Source organism: Bos mutus, chromosome 13, assembly GCF_027580195.1.
Source record: "Bos mutus isolate GX-2022 chromosome 13, NWIPB_WYAK_1.1, whole genome shotgun sequence".
NCBI classification, from domain to species: domain Eukaryota; kingdom Metazoa; phylum Chordata; class Mammalia; order Artiodactyla; family Bovidae; genus Bos; species Bos mutus.
The window spans coordinates 99,217-116,840 of record NC_091629.1 but is presented as its reverse complement, the minus strand read 5'-3'; the positions used below and the strand labels follow the sequence as shown (position 1 = coordinate 116,840).

The following is a 17,624-nucleotide window of genomic DNA, read 5'->3' as shown; positions in this document are numbered from 1 at the left end:
AAAATGATTATTTTGAAAATATTTTTTATGATGATGTTGGCATATTCTGTGAAGAAAAATATAGCGAATGGGCCTGCTGCATATTCTATGTTAGAGCCTGATACAGCTTCAGATTCTCCTTCTTTCAAGCTGAAGGGGGTTCAGTTAGTTTCTGCTAGAGTAGAGATAAGTTGTATTATGGCTAGGGGTCATGATGGGAAAATTATTCGTAAATGTCCTTGAGATGAGGGTTGAGAGAGTAAAGGATCCATTCATTTTATTTGGTTGTCTTTGGCTGTGCTGGGTTCATTGCTGCATGAGGGCTTTCTCTAGTTGCAGCGAGTGGGGGCTACGCTTCATTGTGGTGTGTGGGCTTCTCTTTACGGTGGCTTCTCTTGTTATGGAGCACAGCCCCTGGAGCACGCAGACTTCCGTAGTTGTGGTGCCCAGGCTTAGTTGCTCTGCAGTATGTGGATCCTCTGCGATGGCAGGCGGATTCTTAACCACTGAACGACCAGGAAAGTCCCAGGACACATTTATTAAAAGGACTGATAGAAGAAGAATCGCTAGCATTACTTCACGTGACATTATTGGTGCTGTTGCTCGTAGAGCTCCAATAAGTGCACATTTTGAATTGGAAGCTCATCTGGATCAATGTCTAGGCTCAAGCCTAGACAGTTAGGCTTGACATATCTGATATAAGTATCAGTAATACTCCTCTAAGTTTTTGTTAATGAGGGGTAAGGTACAGGCTGCCCACTCTGGTATTCTTGCCTAGAGAATTTCATGGACAGAGGAGCCTGGTGGGCTACAGTCATGGGGTCACAAAGAGTTGGACATGACTGAGCGACGGACACTACTTTCACGAGGTACAGGTCAGGGAATTCGTATGGTTAGAGCCAAGGTTAGGGCTAAAGTGGGTGTGATAAGTATGGAAATGGAAGATGTGCTGGTCATGGTGATCCTTTAATGAATAATTTGACTACATCAGAAATAGATCGTAATAGGCCATATGGTACAACATTATTTGGTCCATTTCAAAGTTGCATGTGGCCTAGAACTTTTCATTCAATTAATGTGAGAAATCCCATGGCTAGAAGAATAGGGATAACAAGTATTAAGTTTACTCATTATAAAGTAAACATTTATAAACTCATTATAAAAATTATGAACATTTTGTTAGGGAGAAGATTTGAACCTCTGGCTATAAAGGTTTAAACTTTGTGCAGTTACCCAGCTGTGCTGCTCTAACAAACTCTGTTCTTGGGTAAGGTTTTGTATATATTAATTAAATTAAGATTATATCATTAATTGGTTTTAAGAAACTTTTTAAATGTAGACCTTATTTCTCATGTCCTTTCACACTGGGAAAAATATATAGTAGATTGAAACTAACCTGGATTATTCTGGTCTGAGCTCAGATCATGTAGGACTTTAATCATTTAACAAAAGGATCTTTAATAGTGAGTATACTATTGGTATGTCCTGGTCCAGCATTGAGATGGTTAATCATTTATGACAAATACATTGTTGATATGAACTCTAGAATAGGATTGCACTGCTATCCCTAGGGTAACTTGTTCCATTGGTCAATTTTTGGATCAATGAATGATATCGGGAACCCAAGGGAGAAGAAGGGGATGAGGTCAATGAGCAACAGGATGGAGGAGGAGGAGAGGAGGCAGATCAACAAGATGGCCCCTGCTGCAGGAGCAGCCTCAGCAGCAGGTGGGAGGCTGGACGCAGTGCTGGTGGTGGTGGTGGGGGCCATGGCCTGGCGGCCTGGGGCACAGTCAACGGTGGCTGCCGTGGCAGTGGCAACAGCCATGGGGACTTGGAGCTGAGAGGAGCTGCTGCTCGAAACAGCATGTCTTTCCTAGGATCAGGGTCTTTTCCAGTGAGTTGGTTCTTCCCATCAGGCGGCCAGAGTATTGGAGCTTCAGCTCCACCATCAGTCCTTCCAGTGAATATTCAGGATTGATTTCCTTTAGGATTGACTGGTTCAGCTCCACCATCAGTCCTTCCAGTGAATGTTCAGGATTGATTTCCTTTAGGATTGACTGGTTTGATCTCATTGCAGTCCAAGGGACTCTCGAGAGTCTTCTCCAGCACCATGATTTGAAGGCATCAGTTCTTAGGCACCCAAGCTTCTTTATGGTCCAACTGTCACATCTGTACATGACTACTGAAAAAACCATAGCTTTGACTGTATGGACCTTTGTCAGCAAAGTGGTGTCTCTGCTTTTTAATATGCTTTCTAGGTTTGTCATAGCTTTCCTTCCAAGAAGTGAATGTCTTTTAATTTCATGATTGCAGTCACCATGTGCAGTGATTTAGGAGCCCAAGAAAATAGTCTGTCAGTTTCCACTTTTCCCCCTTCTATTTGCCATGAAGTGATGGGACTGCATGTCATGATCTTAGTTTTTTTGAATGTTGAATTTGAAGCCAGCTTTTTTACCCTCTTCTATCACCCTCATCAAGAGGCTCTTTAGTTCCTCTTCACTTTCTGCCATTAGAGTGGTGGTATCTGCATATCTGAGGTTGTTGCTATTTCTCCCAGCAATCTTGAATCTGGCTCGTGATTCATCTAGCCCAGAATTATCACATTAGCTTGGGACAGTTTAATACAGAGATGCTTCTTTAGACTCTTTAGTGTATCATTGGGCTTCCCTAGTACTCTGAAGGTAAAGCATCCAACTGCAATGCAGGAAACCCTAGTTCAGCCACAGGTCAGGAAGATCTCTTGGAGAAGGAAATGGCAACCCACTCCAGTATTCTTGTCTGGAGAATTCCATGGACAGAGGAGCCTGGCGGGCTACAGTCCATGGGGTCTCAGAGTTGGACACGATTGAGCAACTAACACACACACACAGTGTATCATTAATTAATTATGTATTCTGCTGTATAACCTATTGTTCTTGATGGTAGATTCATTTTGGAAAAATTCACTTATGTGTGTGATTTGGGAAATCATAGAACTATATACAGAGTATTTTAGAACATAGACTTTGGAGTCAGATGTATCTTGGTTCCCATCTTTTATCATATAAGTATATGATTCTTCATCTCTGACAATAGAAATGGTAATATCTTGTTTTAAAGGATTGTTTTGAAATTTAAATGAACTAACATATATGTTCAGTATAGTACCCATTCAATAAATGTTATTACTTAAATTTTGTTTAATAGAAATCAGTTTAGAAAGATATTCATCTAGAGTATTTGAACATTTTCTGCTGTCAAATGTTAGTATTCAAGATAAAAATAAACTTTGAATATTTATGGAGTTGGTGGTAAAAAATGAAATGCCATTCTCATTTTCTTCCCATATCAGTCTTTTCATTAATTGACATGTGCTATTTAATACCAGCCACTAGGCACATGTGATTATTTAAAGTTTTAATGGACTATTTTATAGAGCAGTTTTAGGTTTACAGAAAAATTACACTGAAAATGTAGAGTTTCCATGTATGCCTTCCCCCACAGTCACACAGTTACTTAATCTTACATTAGTTTGGTGCATTTGTTATCACTGATACACCAGAATTGACAAGTTATTAACTGAAGTCCATAGTTTATGTTACAGTTGACTCTCTGTGTTGTATCGTTCTATGGGTGAGATTGTCTTCTTTCACTTAGCAATGTGTGTTTAAGGTTCTTGTGTGTCTCTCCATGGCTTGAGGGCTCATTTATTGTTAAATAATACTCTGTTGTATGGATAACTTTTGATTTTAATTAATTAAAATGAAAATTTACTCCCTCAGTAGTAGCAGCAGCTACTTGTGGGTAGTGGCTACCATACTGGAAAATGCGGATTCAGCACATTTCCATCGTCTCAAAAAGTTCTACTGAAGAATGCTGATATCAACCAAAGTCCAATTCTCCAATTATCTTCACTGTCACAGAGAACTTACCTGTTGGCTCAGCCTCAATTTGTCTTTAAGCCTACATTTTTAGTGCTTTGGGTTATGCTGCAAACCTAAACTTGACATAATTTAAAATCCTTTACTCCCCCAAAGAATTAGCCTTTCCAGATGTTGCCCATTATAATATGGTTTCCTATCAGGGCATCATCTTTTACTCCATTCATCCTGTCCCTAAAATCTGGAGTCATCTTTTTCTTTCTTATTTTTTCTCTACACCTTTTGAATATTTATCAAAGGTAAGCAGGTCTCAGAGCTAATAACTGACGAAGTTTAGATCAGAATGTAGAATTCCTTTTTCTAGTTCTTTCTTGGGATCTCCACTAGTTGGGGCTGCTTTTCCAATAATTTTAAAGTTGCAGTCACTTTTGAAGAGTTTATTGGCAACTGTATGATTATGTACTATGTGATTTGTATTATAAATCAAGACTGTAAAGGTTATAGCTATAGATTTAATAAATAGTGAGGTATTCATTCTTTTAAACATTAGAACTTGAAGGAATTTATCTTATTTCACTCTATAATTCAGTTATGATGGAAAAATATTTTTTCCTCTATGTGTGACCCACTTTGCATAATAAAAATTAATTTCGCTCACTAATATTTGGCTGGTAAGGGTGAATAGAATTTAACTGAACATCATTGCCATCCAAAATTCTGTATTTATGCTTGTATTCTATTCAAATACTTTGTGAAGCCCAATTTGGTTACCACATGAACTTGTATCTTCTTAAACATTCTTTAAATTCCAATGTTTAAATTTCCAGAACTTGAAAAATGGAGAGCTTTGTGTCGGTCTCTTTGCTTTTCTTTCAGGGTAATCTGTACCTCTCCTTTGCTGAAAATAGCATACTGCGTATGGTCTTGATTTGACCTTCTCTGTATACTGGTTGTGCTGTGCTGTGCTTAGTCGTTCAGTCATGTCTGACTCTTTGCAACCCCATGGACTCTAGCCCACCAGGCTTTTCTGTCCATGGGGATTGTGGGGCAAGAATACTGAAGTGCATTGCCATTCCCTCCTCCAGGGGGTCTTCCCAATCCAGGGATCGAAACCAGGTCTCCTGCACTGCAGGCAGAATCTTTACCATCTGAGCCACAAGGGAAGCTCAAGAATACTGGAGTGGGTAGCCTATCCCTTCTCCAGGGGAACTTCCTGACCTAGGAATCAAACTGGGGTCTCCAGCATTGCAGGTGGATTCTTTACCAACTGAACTACCCAGGGAGCCCATATATTGGTTATGCTTGCTCAAAACTTGGGGCTGGTGCACTGGGATGACCCAGAGGGATGGTACAGGGAGGGAGGTGGGAGGGGTGTTCAGGAAGGGGAACGTGTATACCTGTGGTGGATTCATGCTGATGTATGGCAAAACCAATACAATATTGTAAAGTAATTAGCATCCAATTAAATAAATTTATATTTTTTTTTAAAGTTCATTTTTATGGAGACATTCTGTTAAAGAGTAGTAGTCTTGCATGTTTTAAGTACTGTATTTTTAAAAAAATCCTGAATCTTAACCTTCATTTTGAAATGCTTTCCCTATAAGTACTGCTCTTAAAACCCATGTTTTATATGTCAGCTTTTACATTAATTACTGTTTTGATTAAAACTGTCACTCTTTGCTCGAATATAGCCTATTTTTAAATTTATTAAAAACTTTAAAAAATGATATCAATAAATATGCAAATAATATATATTAATAAAAATATATCAATAATATATTTTGACTAGTAAGTCTAGATTTTAATCACTCAGAGGCTTTTCTGTTCTCCAAGGTCACCCCAACCAAAACCATCAACCTATATGAAAATTTTGTTATCCATTGGTGGTTTAATTAGTGTCTTGGGGTTAATTAATTAAAACTCTATAGAATCATCTCTGGAGAAGGCAATGGCACCCCACTCCAGTACTCTTGCTTGGAAAATCCCATGGATGGAGGAGCCTGGTAGGCTGCAGTCCATGGGGTCACTAAGAGTCGGACACGACTGAGTGACTTCACTTTCAGTTTTCATTTTCATGCATTGGAGAAGGAAATGGCAACCCACTCCAGTGTTCTTGCCTGGAGAATCCCAGGGACGGGGGAGCCTGGTGGGCTGCCTTCTATGGGGTCACACAGAGTCGGACATGACTGAAGTGATTTAGCCGCAGCAGCAGCAGGATCATCTTGTTATATTTTGTTATACCTGTCTCTTCATGGGAAGGTCAGTTTCACTGATTGAAAGTAAAAGACAGTAAAACCCTTGTGTGGCTATTCATACAAATCCTTACTTAGAGAACAAATGATGATGCTACCTTTGCATTCTGCATTGTCAGGATACCTCAGCTGTTTAACAGTCACCACTGGGCCGGCAGTGCCTCTAATACTAGTTATGCTAGAGGTGATGGATTTTTGGTAAACAGGTGGGGTTTGTGTTTGCTGAGTTCCTTTTACTCTTTAAGAAATCTTTCCTTGAGTGCATGCCTATGTTGGGTTAACAGTATACTTAGTATGTATTTTGATGTTGAATTGTGTTTATTTGCTGTTACTTTGCCAACAAAGGTCCGTCTAGTCAAGGCTATGGTTTTTCCCATGGTCATGTATGGATGTGAGAGTTGGACTGTGAAGAAGGCTGAGCACCGAAGAATTGATGCTTTTGAACTGTGGTGTTGGAGAAGACTCTTGAGTGTTCCTTGGACTGCAAGGAGATCCAAGCAGTCCATTCTGAAGGAGATCAGCCCTGGGATTTCTTTGGAAGGAATGATGCTAAAGCTGAAACTCCAGTACTTTGGCCACCTCATGAGAAGAGTTGACTCATTGGAAAAGACTCTGATACTGGGAGGGGTTGGGGGCAGGAGGAGAAGGGGACGACAGAGGATGAGATGGCTGGATGGCATCACTGACTGGATGGACGTGAGTCTGAGTGAACTCCGGGAGTTGGTGATGGACAGGGAGGCCTGGCGTGCTGTGATTCATGGGGTAGCAAAGAGTCGGACACGACTGAGCGACTGATCTGATTTGATCTGATCAGTAATTGATATAAGCTTATACAAGGAGAAATAATTCTTGTTACTCATGTTAACATTATTGCTTCTTTTGGCTAATAGATCAGTCCAGTGTAAAACTAGGAGTTGATATGCTTATTGTTGATATTAAGATAAAGTCATTGTTGAGCTTGAATGACTTCTTAATTGGTGACTGCTTTTAAGCCAGCTATGATGTTATTTTTACTCTCTAGATAAGGTTGTACCCATTTCTAAAAAGCTGTACCTTTGTAAAAGTTGCAATTTATAATTTTTTTGTAATTTTTAAAGTTGAACTAAATTTCTTTTCTTGGACAGTCAGATATCACCAGGCTTGTGAGGCTTGTCACCTCTTCTCTCCATTTTGCAGCATAAATGAGTTTGTTCTTTAAAATTTTTTTTTCACTTGTTTATTTTATTTTTGGCTGTGTTGGGTCTTCGTTGCTTTGTGTGGCTTTCTCTAATTGCAGTGAGCAGGGGCTACTCTTCATTGCGGAGCACAGGCTGCAGTAATTGCACCAGGCAGACTCAGTAGCTGTAGCTCGTGGGCTCTAGAGCATGGGCTCAGCAGTTGTGGCACACGGGCAGAGTTGCTTCATGGCATGTGGAATCTTCCCAAACAGGATCAAACCCATGTCCCCTGCATTGGCAGGTGGATTCTTATCCACTGCATCATGAGGGAAGTCCAATGAGTTTATTCTAATAAAACTGTTTATAAGCAGCTCATTTGGTTTTGAGATATTTACTAATAACTTCCCTTTGTTATGGAGAAGGAAATGGCAACCCACTCCAGTACTCTTGCCTGGAAAATTCCATGGATGGAGGAGCCTGGTAGGCTTCAGTCCATGGGGTCGCAAAGAGTTGGACATGACTGAGCAACTTCACTTCCCTTTGTTAATGTTTACTAGTTAAATCCTTATGCAGAGGTAGAGGAATAACCTTTGCTTTTTGTTACTTTAATGCTTCTTTAGAAGCCCATTATGGGTCTTCCCTGGTGGCTCAGACAGTAAAGAATCTGCCTGTAATGCAGGAGTCCTGGGTTTGATCCCTGAGTTGGGAAGATCCCCTGGAGAAGGGAATGGCAACCCACTCCAGTATTCTTGCCTGGAAAATTCCATGGACAGAGGAGGCTGGCAAGCTACAGTCCATGGAGTTGCAAAGAGTTGGACATGACTGAGTGGCTAACATACAGTGCTTCTTTCCTCATTTCCTTATGGTCCTTGGTCTATAGTGCCAAAGGTTGTTTTAAATTTTTATCTACTATGCTTTGAATGTTGAGTGAATGATTCAGTTTGCTTGTGGTTTTGTGTGTGTGTGTGTATAATAACTGATTTTGTATATTTTATATCCTACAACTTTAGTCTGTAACATTTTTTGGTGTAGTTTTTAGAGTTTTCTATATATAGTGGCATGTGTGTTAGTTGCTCAGTCATGTCCAACTCTTTGCAACCCCATGGACTGTAGCCCATCAGGCTTCTCTACCATGGGATTCTCCAGGAGAGAATACTGGAGTGGATTGACATTCCCTTCTCCAGGGGATCTTTCCCACCCAGAGATTGGACCCTGGTCTCCATCATTGCAGGAGTTTGTATGAGCCACCAAGGAAACTCTTTGTAGCATGTCATCTGGAAATAAAGACAGTTTTACTTTTTCTAAGCTGATTTGGATGCTTTTTATTTCTTTTTCCTTGTGTGATGGCCTGGTTAGGATTTCCAGTACTTGATTGAATAAAAGTGATCAGAGTGTGTGTCCTCATCTTATTCTTGATCTTGGAAGATAAACTTTCAACTTTCACCATTGAATGTTATCTTAGCTGTGGGCTTACCACATACGTCTTTTATTATGTTGAGTTTCAGTCAGTCTGTATCCAGTTAATTGAGAGTTTCTATTATGAATGGATGTTGAATTTTGTCCAGTACTGTTTTCTGCATAACTGAGATGGTCATATTTATCTTTGATTCTGTTAATGTATATCACATTGATTTGTGGATGTTGAACCATGCTTTTTGTATCCCTGAAATAAATCCCACTTGATCATGCTCTATGTTCCCATTAATGTGGTTGAATATTGAATATTATTGAATTTTTAGAAGATTTTTGCTTGTATTTTCATCTGGGATACTGGCCTATAATTTTCTTGTACTATTCTTTCTGGTTTTGGTATCAGGGTAATTCTGGCCTAGTAGAATGTTTACAAGTATTCTCTTATTTTTTTTTTTTTTTTTGAGAAAAATTGGTATTGGCTCTTAAATGTTTAGAAGAATACATCAACAAAGTCATCTGGTCTGGACTTTTACTTGTTGAGAGGTTCTGATTACTGATGCAATCTCCTTACTAGTAATTGCTTTGTCGTATCTTCTATTTCTTCATGATTCAGTCTAATAAGGTTTTATGTTTCTATGAATACATGCACTTATTCTAAATTGTTTGATTTGTTGGCATATAATTGTACATAACAGTCTCTTAAGGGAACTCCCTGGCGGTCCATTGGTTCAGACTCTGTTGTACACAGGTTTTCTATCCCTTGTCACAGGGAATTAAGATCCCACAAGCCACACAGCGTAGCCAAAAGAAAAGTATTTAATGATCTCTGCTTTTCTGTGATATTTTTGTAAAAGTTCATCTTTCATTTCTAATTGTGAGTGCTCTCTTTTTCTCTTGGTGGGTATGGTTAAAGATTTGCATATTTTGTTTATCTTTTCAAAAACCAGGTTTTAGTTTCATTGATCTTTTGTCATTTTAATCTCCATTTTATTTATTTCTGCTCTGATCTTTGTTATTTCCTTCCTTTTACTAACCTTAAGCTTAGTTTGTTCTTTTTCTAAATTTCTTGAAGTGGAAAGTTGTTTACTGTACTGAGATGTTTCTTATTTCTTAATGTAGGCATTTCTCATTTAATCTCTCCTATAACTGCTTTTGCTGCATTTTCATTTGTCTCATGTTTTTGTTTCTCTTAATTTTTTTTTTTGATTCCTTGATTGTTCAGTAACATGTTTAATCTCCACATATCTGTGAATTTTATAGTTTTTTCTTACAACTGGTTTCTAGTCTCATACTTCTTTGGTTGGAAAAGATGCTTGATATAATTTCAGTCCTCTTAAATTTGTTGAGACTTGTTTTGTGTGATCTATCTTGAATAATGTTCCATGTATACTTGAAGAATGTATATTCTGCTGCTGTTGGATGGAATGTTCTTAAATGCCTGCCAAGTTTATCTGGTCTAACATGTCAGTTAGGTCTAGTGTTTTCTTATTGATTTTCTCTCTAGATGATCTATCCATTGATGAAAATATAGTCAATAGAAAAATAGAAGTCCCTACTATTATAGTATTGCTATCTATTGCTCCCTTTAGGTCTGTTAATATTTGTTTGATATATTTAGGTTTTTCTAAGTTGAGTGCATAAGTAGTTGCAAATGTTATGTCCTGTTGGCTTGGCCCCTTTATAGCTACATGATGATCTTCTTTGTCTCTTATTACAAAATTTATCTTAAGGTCTATTTAGCTATAGCCACCGTAGCTTTTGGGGGTTTACATTTTTATGAAAAATTTTTTTTCATCCCTTCACTTTTAGTTTGTACATATAAACCTGAAATGAGTCTCTCATAGGTAGCACATTGATGGTTCTTGGTTTTGGGGTTTTATTTTATTTTATTTTTTTAATCTATTCAACCACTCTGTGTGTGTCTGTCTCTCTCTCTTTTTTTTTTTTTTTTTTTGAGAATTAAGTTAATTTACATTTAATGCAATTACTTGTTCAGTCACTCAGTCATGTCCAACTCTTTGCAGCCCCATGAAGTACAGCTTCCCTCCTTCATCATCTCCTGGAGTTTCCTCAAACTCATGTCCATTGAGTCAGGATGCCAGCCAGCCATCTCATCTTCTGTTGTCTCCTCCTGTTGCCCTTAGTCTTTCCTAGCATCAGGGTCTCTTCCAGTGAGTCAGCTCTTCCCATCAGGTGGCCAAAGTATTGGAGCTTCCACTTCAACACCAATCCTTCTAATGAATATTCAGAGTTGATTTCCTTATGATTGGTTTGATCTTCTGGCCATCCACAGGACTCTCAAGAGTCTTCTCCAGCATCACAGTTCAAAAGCATCAATTCTTTGGTGCTCAGCCTTCTTTAAGGTCCAACTCTCACATTCATACATGACTACTGGAAGGACCATACCTTTGGCTATACAGACCTTTGTCAGCAGACTGACTTCTCTGCTTTTACTAACATGGATGTTTTGTAATTCCTCTGTTCTTCTTTTCTTGTTCTCTTCCTTTATGATTTGATGATTTTTCTGAGTGGTATGTGTAGATTTCTTTATCTTTTGTGTATCTTCAGTAGGGTTTTGCTTTATGGTTACCATGAGGCCTACATATAACATCTAAGAGTTATAACAGTCTATTATAAGCTGATAACAACTTAAGTTTGAATGATTCTAAAATTCTATATTTTTACTGTCTCCTCCCATCACATTTTATGTTTTTGATGTCATATTTGCATCATTTTATCTTTAGTATACTTTAACAAATTATTGTAGTTATAGTGGGTTTTTTTTTCACTATTTTTCTTTTTAACCTTTATACTGGCTTTATAGCCCAGCACTATTACAGCATTATATTATTCTGACTTTGATTATATATTTAACTTTATCAGCAAGATTTATGCATGTTTTCCTGCTACTAATTAGTACCATTTTTTCAGCTTAAAAAGTCTTTTTAACATTTCTTATAGGGACAGTCTATTGGTGCTGAACTCCTTCAATTTTTGCTTATCTGAAAAACTCGCTCTCCAATTCTGAGGGGCAATTTAAATGCAGTTGATTTTTGTATATAGGTTTTGTATTCTGCAACTTTACTGAATTTGTTTATTAGTTCTAATAGCTTTTTCTGGTTGAGTCTTCAGGGTTTTGTATATGTAATAAGTTCTCCTTTAATTCTTAAGGACAGCTTTGCTGGGTAGATTATTCTTGGGTGGTAGGTTTTTTTTTCTTTCACAAGTTTGAATACATACTTCAGTCTCTTCTGGCCTGCAAAACTACTAAAAAAAAAAATCTGATAATTTTATGTGAGTTTCCTTGTATGTACCAAGTTGTTTTTCTCTTGCTGCTTTTAAGATTTTTCTCCTTGTATTTTCTGATGATTTAATTATAATGTGTCTCAGTATGAGTCTGTTTTTGTATTCATCCTTTTTGAAAATCTGAGCTTCCTGGATCTGGACATGTTTCTTTCTCCAGGTTAGGGAAGTTTCAGCCATTATGTCTTTAAATTAGCTTTCTGTCCCTTCCTCTGTCTTTTCTCCTCCTTGTGCCCTTCTAAGTGTGTGTATTGGTCTGTTTGAGTGTCCCATAAGTCCCTTACATTCTCTTGAGCTTCTGTCTTTTGCTCCTATGGTTTACTGTTCTATCTCAAGTTCGTGGATCTCTTCTTATGGTTGATGTATTTTGCTGTTGAACCCTCTATTGAGTTTTTTAGTTCAGTTAATTATATTCTATGTCTTGTGATCTGACTGGTACTTCTTAATATTTTCTTTCTCTATGTTGAAATTCTTTGTTCATGAAAGTGATGACGGAACAGAGATGCTGCTGACCATAGTGACCATCTTTGGGTCTGTTAACTGAACTCTCTGACAACTTACTAATCTCTGTTTTATTAAGACCTGTTTCTGGGGTTTTAGCTTGTTCCCTAGTTTGGAACATATTCCTCTGTTTCTTCATTTTCCTTGACTCTGAGTTTGTTTCTCTGCATTAGATAAAGCAGCCTCCTCTCCTAGTCTTGCTTGAGTGGTTTGTGTGGGAGAGGAAGCTTATCTATCAGGCTGGCTCCCACTCCTGTAACCTTTGTAATTGTCCAAGCCACCACCTGTATTCCTAGTGCATCCTGGTGGTTGAAGGTGTGCCCACTTGGCAGTGATCCAAAGGCAGGGACCACTGTCAGCACCTACATGAAGGCTGGTTAGAAGCTGACCCCTCAGGCAGCAGCAGCTGGGAAAGTATGCAGATAGCTGTCTTCTAGGGAGAAATGGGAGGATGGTGATTCTGCCTGCTCCCTCTGCTCTGGACCCAGGTGTATAGCTGGGTGTTCAGGGATGTGCTCTTAAGCCTGTTAACACATTATTGATACGTTATTAGGAAATTTTTGCAGAAACTAAGGCCTGTGGGTAGCAATTTGTTATGTAAGTGAATGCTGAAACACCCACATTTGAATAAATATCAACATTTGCACTTCATGTATCTATTTGAAACTTTGTACATGTCTTATTAAAGCATTCTGATATTTTATTAGTGTGATAGGCAGTGTAGCAAGCACTTCTGTGCAGGAGAACAGAACATCTATTACAAATGCACCGTGTTTCACTGTGCTTTCCTCTGGAAAGAGCAGACTCTATACTTTCTGGCAGCTTTTGTTTTTTAAGTGCTGTGGGTATTATTTCCTCTAGAATATGTTCTTTTATTTTACCTGATAGTCGACAAGGTGGATCTTTGCAGGGGGCTCTTTTAGAAATGCCACAAGAAGGACCAGGTGAGAGACTACCATTGCATTCACCAGAACCAGTCAGTTCAGTTCAGTTGCTCAGTGATGTCCGACTCTTTGTGACCCATGGACTCTAGAACACCAGGCTTCTCTGTCCATCACCAACTTCTGGAGCTTGCTCAAACTCATGTCCATCAAGCCAGTGATGCCATCCAACCATCTCATCCTCTGTCATCCCCTTCTCCTCCTGCCTTCGATCTTTCCCAGCATCAGGGTCTTTTCCAATGAGTCAGTTCTTGGCATCAGGTGGTCATAGTATTGGAACTTCTGCTTCAGCATCAGTCCTTCCAATGAATATTCAGGACTGATTTCCTTTACAGTTGACTCCTTTGATCTCTTTGCAATCCAAGGGATTCTCAAGGGTCTTCTCCAACACCAAGTTGGAAAGCATCAATTCTTCTGTGCTCACCTTTCTTTATATGACTATGGGAAAAACCATAGCTTTGACTAGACAGACCTTTGTTGGCATAGTAATGTCTCTGTTTTTTAATATGCTGTCTAAATTAGTCATAAATTTTCTTCCATGGAGCAAGTGCCTTAATTTCATGGCTGCAGTCACCATCTGCAGTGATTTTGGAGCCCAAGAAAATAAAGTCTGTCAGTGTCCATCGTTTCCCCATCTGTTTGCCATGAAATGATGGGACCACATGCCATGATCTTTGTTTTTTGAATGTTGAGTTTTCAGCCAGCTTTCTCACTCTCCTCTTTCACTTTCATCAAGAGGTTGCTGTTTAGTTCCTCTACGCTTTCTGCCATAAGCGTGGTGTCATTTGCATACCTGAGGTTACTGATATTTCTCCCAGAAATCTTGATTCCAGCTTGTGCTTCACCCAGCCCAGCATTTCTCATGATGTACTCTGCATATAAGTTAAATAAGCATATAATTTATTTAACTGCATATAAGTTAAATAAGCCTTGATGTCCTCCTTTCCCAATTTGTAACCAGTCTGTGGTTCCATGTCTGGTACTAACTGATGCTTCTTGACCTGCATATAGATTTCTCAGGAGGCAGGTAAGGTGGTCTGGTATTCCCATCTCTTGAAGAATTTCCACAGTTTGCTGTGATCCACACAGTCAAAGGCTTTAGTGTAGACAGTGAGGCAGAAGTAGATATTTTTCTGGAATTTGCCTGCTTTTTCTATGATCCAACAGATGTTGGCAATTTGATTTCTGGTACCTCTACCTTTTCTAAATCCAGCTTGACCATCTGGAGGTTCTTGGTTCACGTACTGTTGAAGCCTTCCTTGGAGAATTTTGTGCATTACTTTGCTAGCTTGTGAGATGATTGCAATTGTGCAGTAGCTTGAACATTGTTTGGCATTCACCAGAATGGTCAGTGGCTACTGGTAACAAAAATTGCTTGTAAATCATTTTATTACATGCATTAAGGCTACAATAAATTTTAAATGCATCAAATAAACCAAAATTACTCAAATAGAAGCCCATTTTTGAGTTTTCCAGAATATACTGAAGCTTGCCAGATATTAATCAGATCAGTAACTCTTTTCATATATTTATTATACTCTAATATGTAAGTGGGCTTAGTTATTTGATGGCCAGTCCTCCTGTCTTCCTTTCCTGTAGATGGAGGTGTTATGAATAGTTGTCACCATGTAGATTAGCCTTTTGTCTTTCCATATAAGAACAATCTCTTTTCCTTTCTGTGTGTTGTGCTTAATCACTCAATCATGTTCAACTCTTTGTGACCTCATGGACTGTAACCCATCATGATCCTCTGTCTGTGGGATTTTTCCAGCAAGAATACTGGAGTGTGTTACCATTTCCTTATCTAGGGTATCTTCCCAACCCATGATCAAACCCACCATCTCTTGTGTCTCCTGCATTGCAGGCAGACTCTATCTGCTGAGCCATCAGGGAAACCCTTCTTCTGTAAGAATGTCATTTTTCCACTCTGTAGATTTTTATATTTCACCTTTAAGTTGGTTTAGTAGACCATGGTTCTCTCTTATAGTCCTACAAACTCTGGACTTATTTTTCAACAGTATTTCAGATGTGGACACACTGTTGTAACAATTACCTTGGTAACCATGGTGCCATGAACCCAGATAAGGTTGCAGGACCTATAATATTGTTTCTTGTGGTTTCCTTCCTTCACCTATGTAAATCTCAAGGTTGCATATATATCTAATTTCACCTACGCTAACCATCCTGACCAAAATTCCATATTTTGTAAGTTTTCTGGATTATAGGTTTTGAATCTGAGTTGTCCTCTTCACCTTAGTATTGCCTCATTTAGTGATAACTCTGTTTGGGTATATAGATCAAATGAAATTTTGGTAGAAAATAACCCCAAAGTGTTTTTTTTCTTTTCTTTTCTGATTGAATTCAACAAGTATTTATTGAGTGCCTGTTACATGCAAGATTTTGTTTCAGATACTTGGGACACAGCAGAGGATAAAACAATGGTCCCTGCCCTCATGGAGCTTACAGTCTAGCATTTATGACCACTTCACGGGGATGCCATGACCTGGGCAAGTCACTGCACCTCTGTCCTCAGCCACCTGATGCAGGAGTAAGGAGGCCTGGCTCTGACGTGGGTAACCAGCTGGCTGTGCTGGAGGTGCCAAACAGGGCACCTACCCCCAGCCCACCACCCAGACAGTCGACAGGGTGGAAGCTGGCTTTCAGTAATAAAGTACAGGAGGAGGGGGCATAGGGACTGGAGCCGGTAGTCTGCTAGGCTGCTGTCTTGGGGCCTGGGCATTGCTATACGAACTGCTGCTGCTGCTTCTTGGTGGCCACCTTGCCGGCAAGGTCCTTGGCCTTCTCTGTAGCTGCCAGTGCCGTCTCCTTGGCCTTCTCCTGGGTTTTGTTGGCTGTTTCAACAAGGGTTTTGGGAGGGACCGCACCTTGCAGCTTGGCCAAGGTGTATTCAAAACCCTTCATAGTCTAGGTCATGTTGCTTTTGAACCGTGTGAGACCAAATTCCTGGACAGCTCTGGAGACGCCAAATAAATAAGCTAGAGGAGACCCAGGCTTCCTCGCAGATTTTGGTCCAGCTGCTGTTATCTGAGTTCCCACAGTAAACACATCCTTACTCTACCACCATCAGCTGGGTGTGGTTGATGTAAAGGTGGTCATGGTCTCGTTTTTGTGGCTCCACAATAGAGTCCTCTAGGATGTACTCTGAGTGAGCAACATTGGCAAGAAACAGTCGCTCAGCCCAGTGGGGCATCCTGTTCCTCTTGGTCGGGACTTGTCGGAACAGGAGCTTCTGGTCAGAGGTCACCTCTCGGTGCACTGGCTTCCGTCAAGACATGTTTGCTATAGGGATTCGGGTACTGCTGCCACAAGGCAGCGAACACTTGGTCCCAGGAGCTCCGGAGCACGCTCTGGCCCAGGAAATACTTGACCATCGTCCCAGCCAGAGCGGGCTCAGCGCCCGGGCAGCATCAGGGGTGCAGAGCGCACGCGGAGGCCGGGCTGGAGCTCGACGCGCGGCCGCCATGCTAGCAGCGGCTCGGTCGCCACAGCGCCACACCCAAGCAGCGGCTGCCATCGTGAGGGATTATCGGAATCAGATCAGATCAGATCAGTCGCTCAGTCCGACTCTTCGCAACCCTGTGAATCGCAGCACGCCAGGCCTCCCTGTCCATCACCAACTCCCGGAGTTCACTCAGACTCACGTCCATCGAGTCAGCGATGCCATCCAGCCATCTCATCCTCTGTCGTCCCCTTCTCCTCCTGCCCCCAACCCCTCCCAGCATCAGACTCTTTTCCAGTGAGTCAATTCTTCGCATGAGGTGGCCAAAGTACTGGAGTTTCAACTTTAACATCATTCCTTCCAAAGAAATCCCAGGGCTGATCTCCTTTAGGATGGACTGGTTGGATCTCCTTGCAGTCCAAGGGACTCTCAAGAGTCTTCTCCAACACCACAGTTCAAAAGCATCAATTCTTTGGCGCTCAGCCTTCTTCACAGTCCAACTCTAACATCCATACATGACCACAGGAAAAACCATAGCCTTGACTAGACGAACCTTTGTTGGCAAAGTAATGTCTCATTGCGTGGGGAGGAGCCAAGATGGCGGAGGAGTAGGACGGGGAGAACACTTTCTCCCCCACAAATTCATCAAAAGAGCATTTAAACGTCGAGTAAATTCCACAAAACAACTTCTGAATGCCGGCAGAGGACATCAGGCACCCAGAAAAGCAACCCAACTCTTCGAAAGGAGGTAGGAA

General features: G+C 40.2%; 1 pseudogene; it reads right to left on the bottom strand.

The window, feature by feature from the left end:
• Window positions 1-15,769: 15,769 nt before the first annotated feature.
• Window positions 15,770-17,097, bottom strand: LOC102280737 (PRELI domain-containing protein 1, mitochondrial pseudogene; annotated as a pseudogene).
• Window positions 17,098-17,624: the final 527 nt, after the last annotated feature.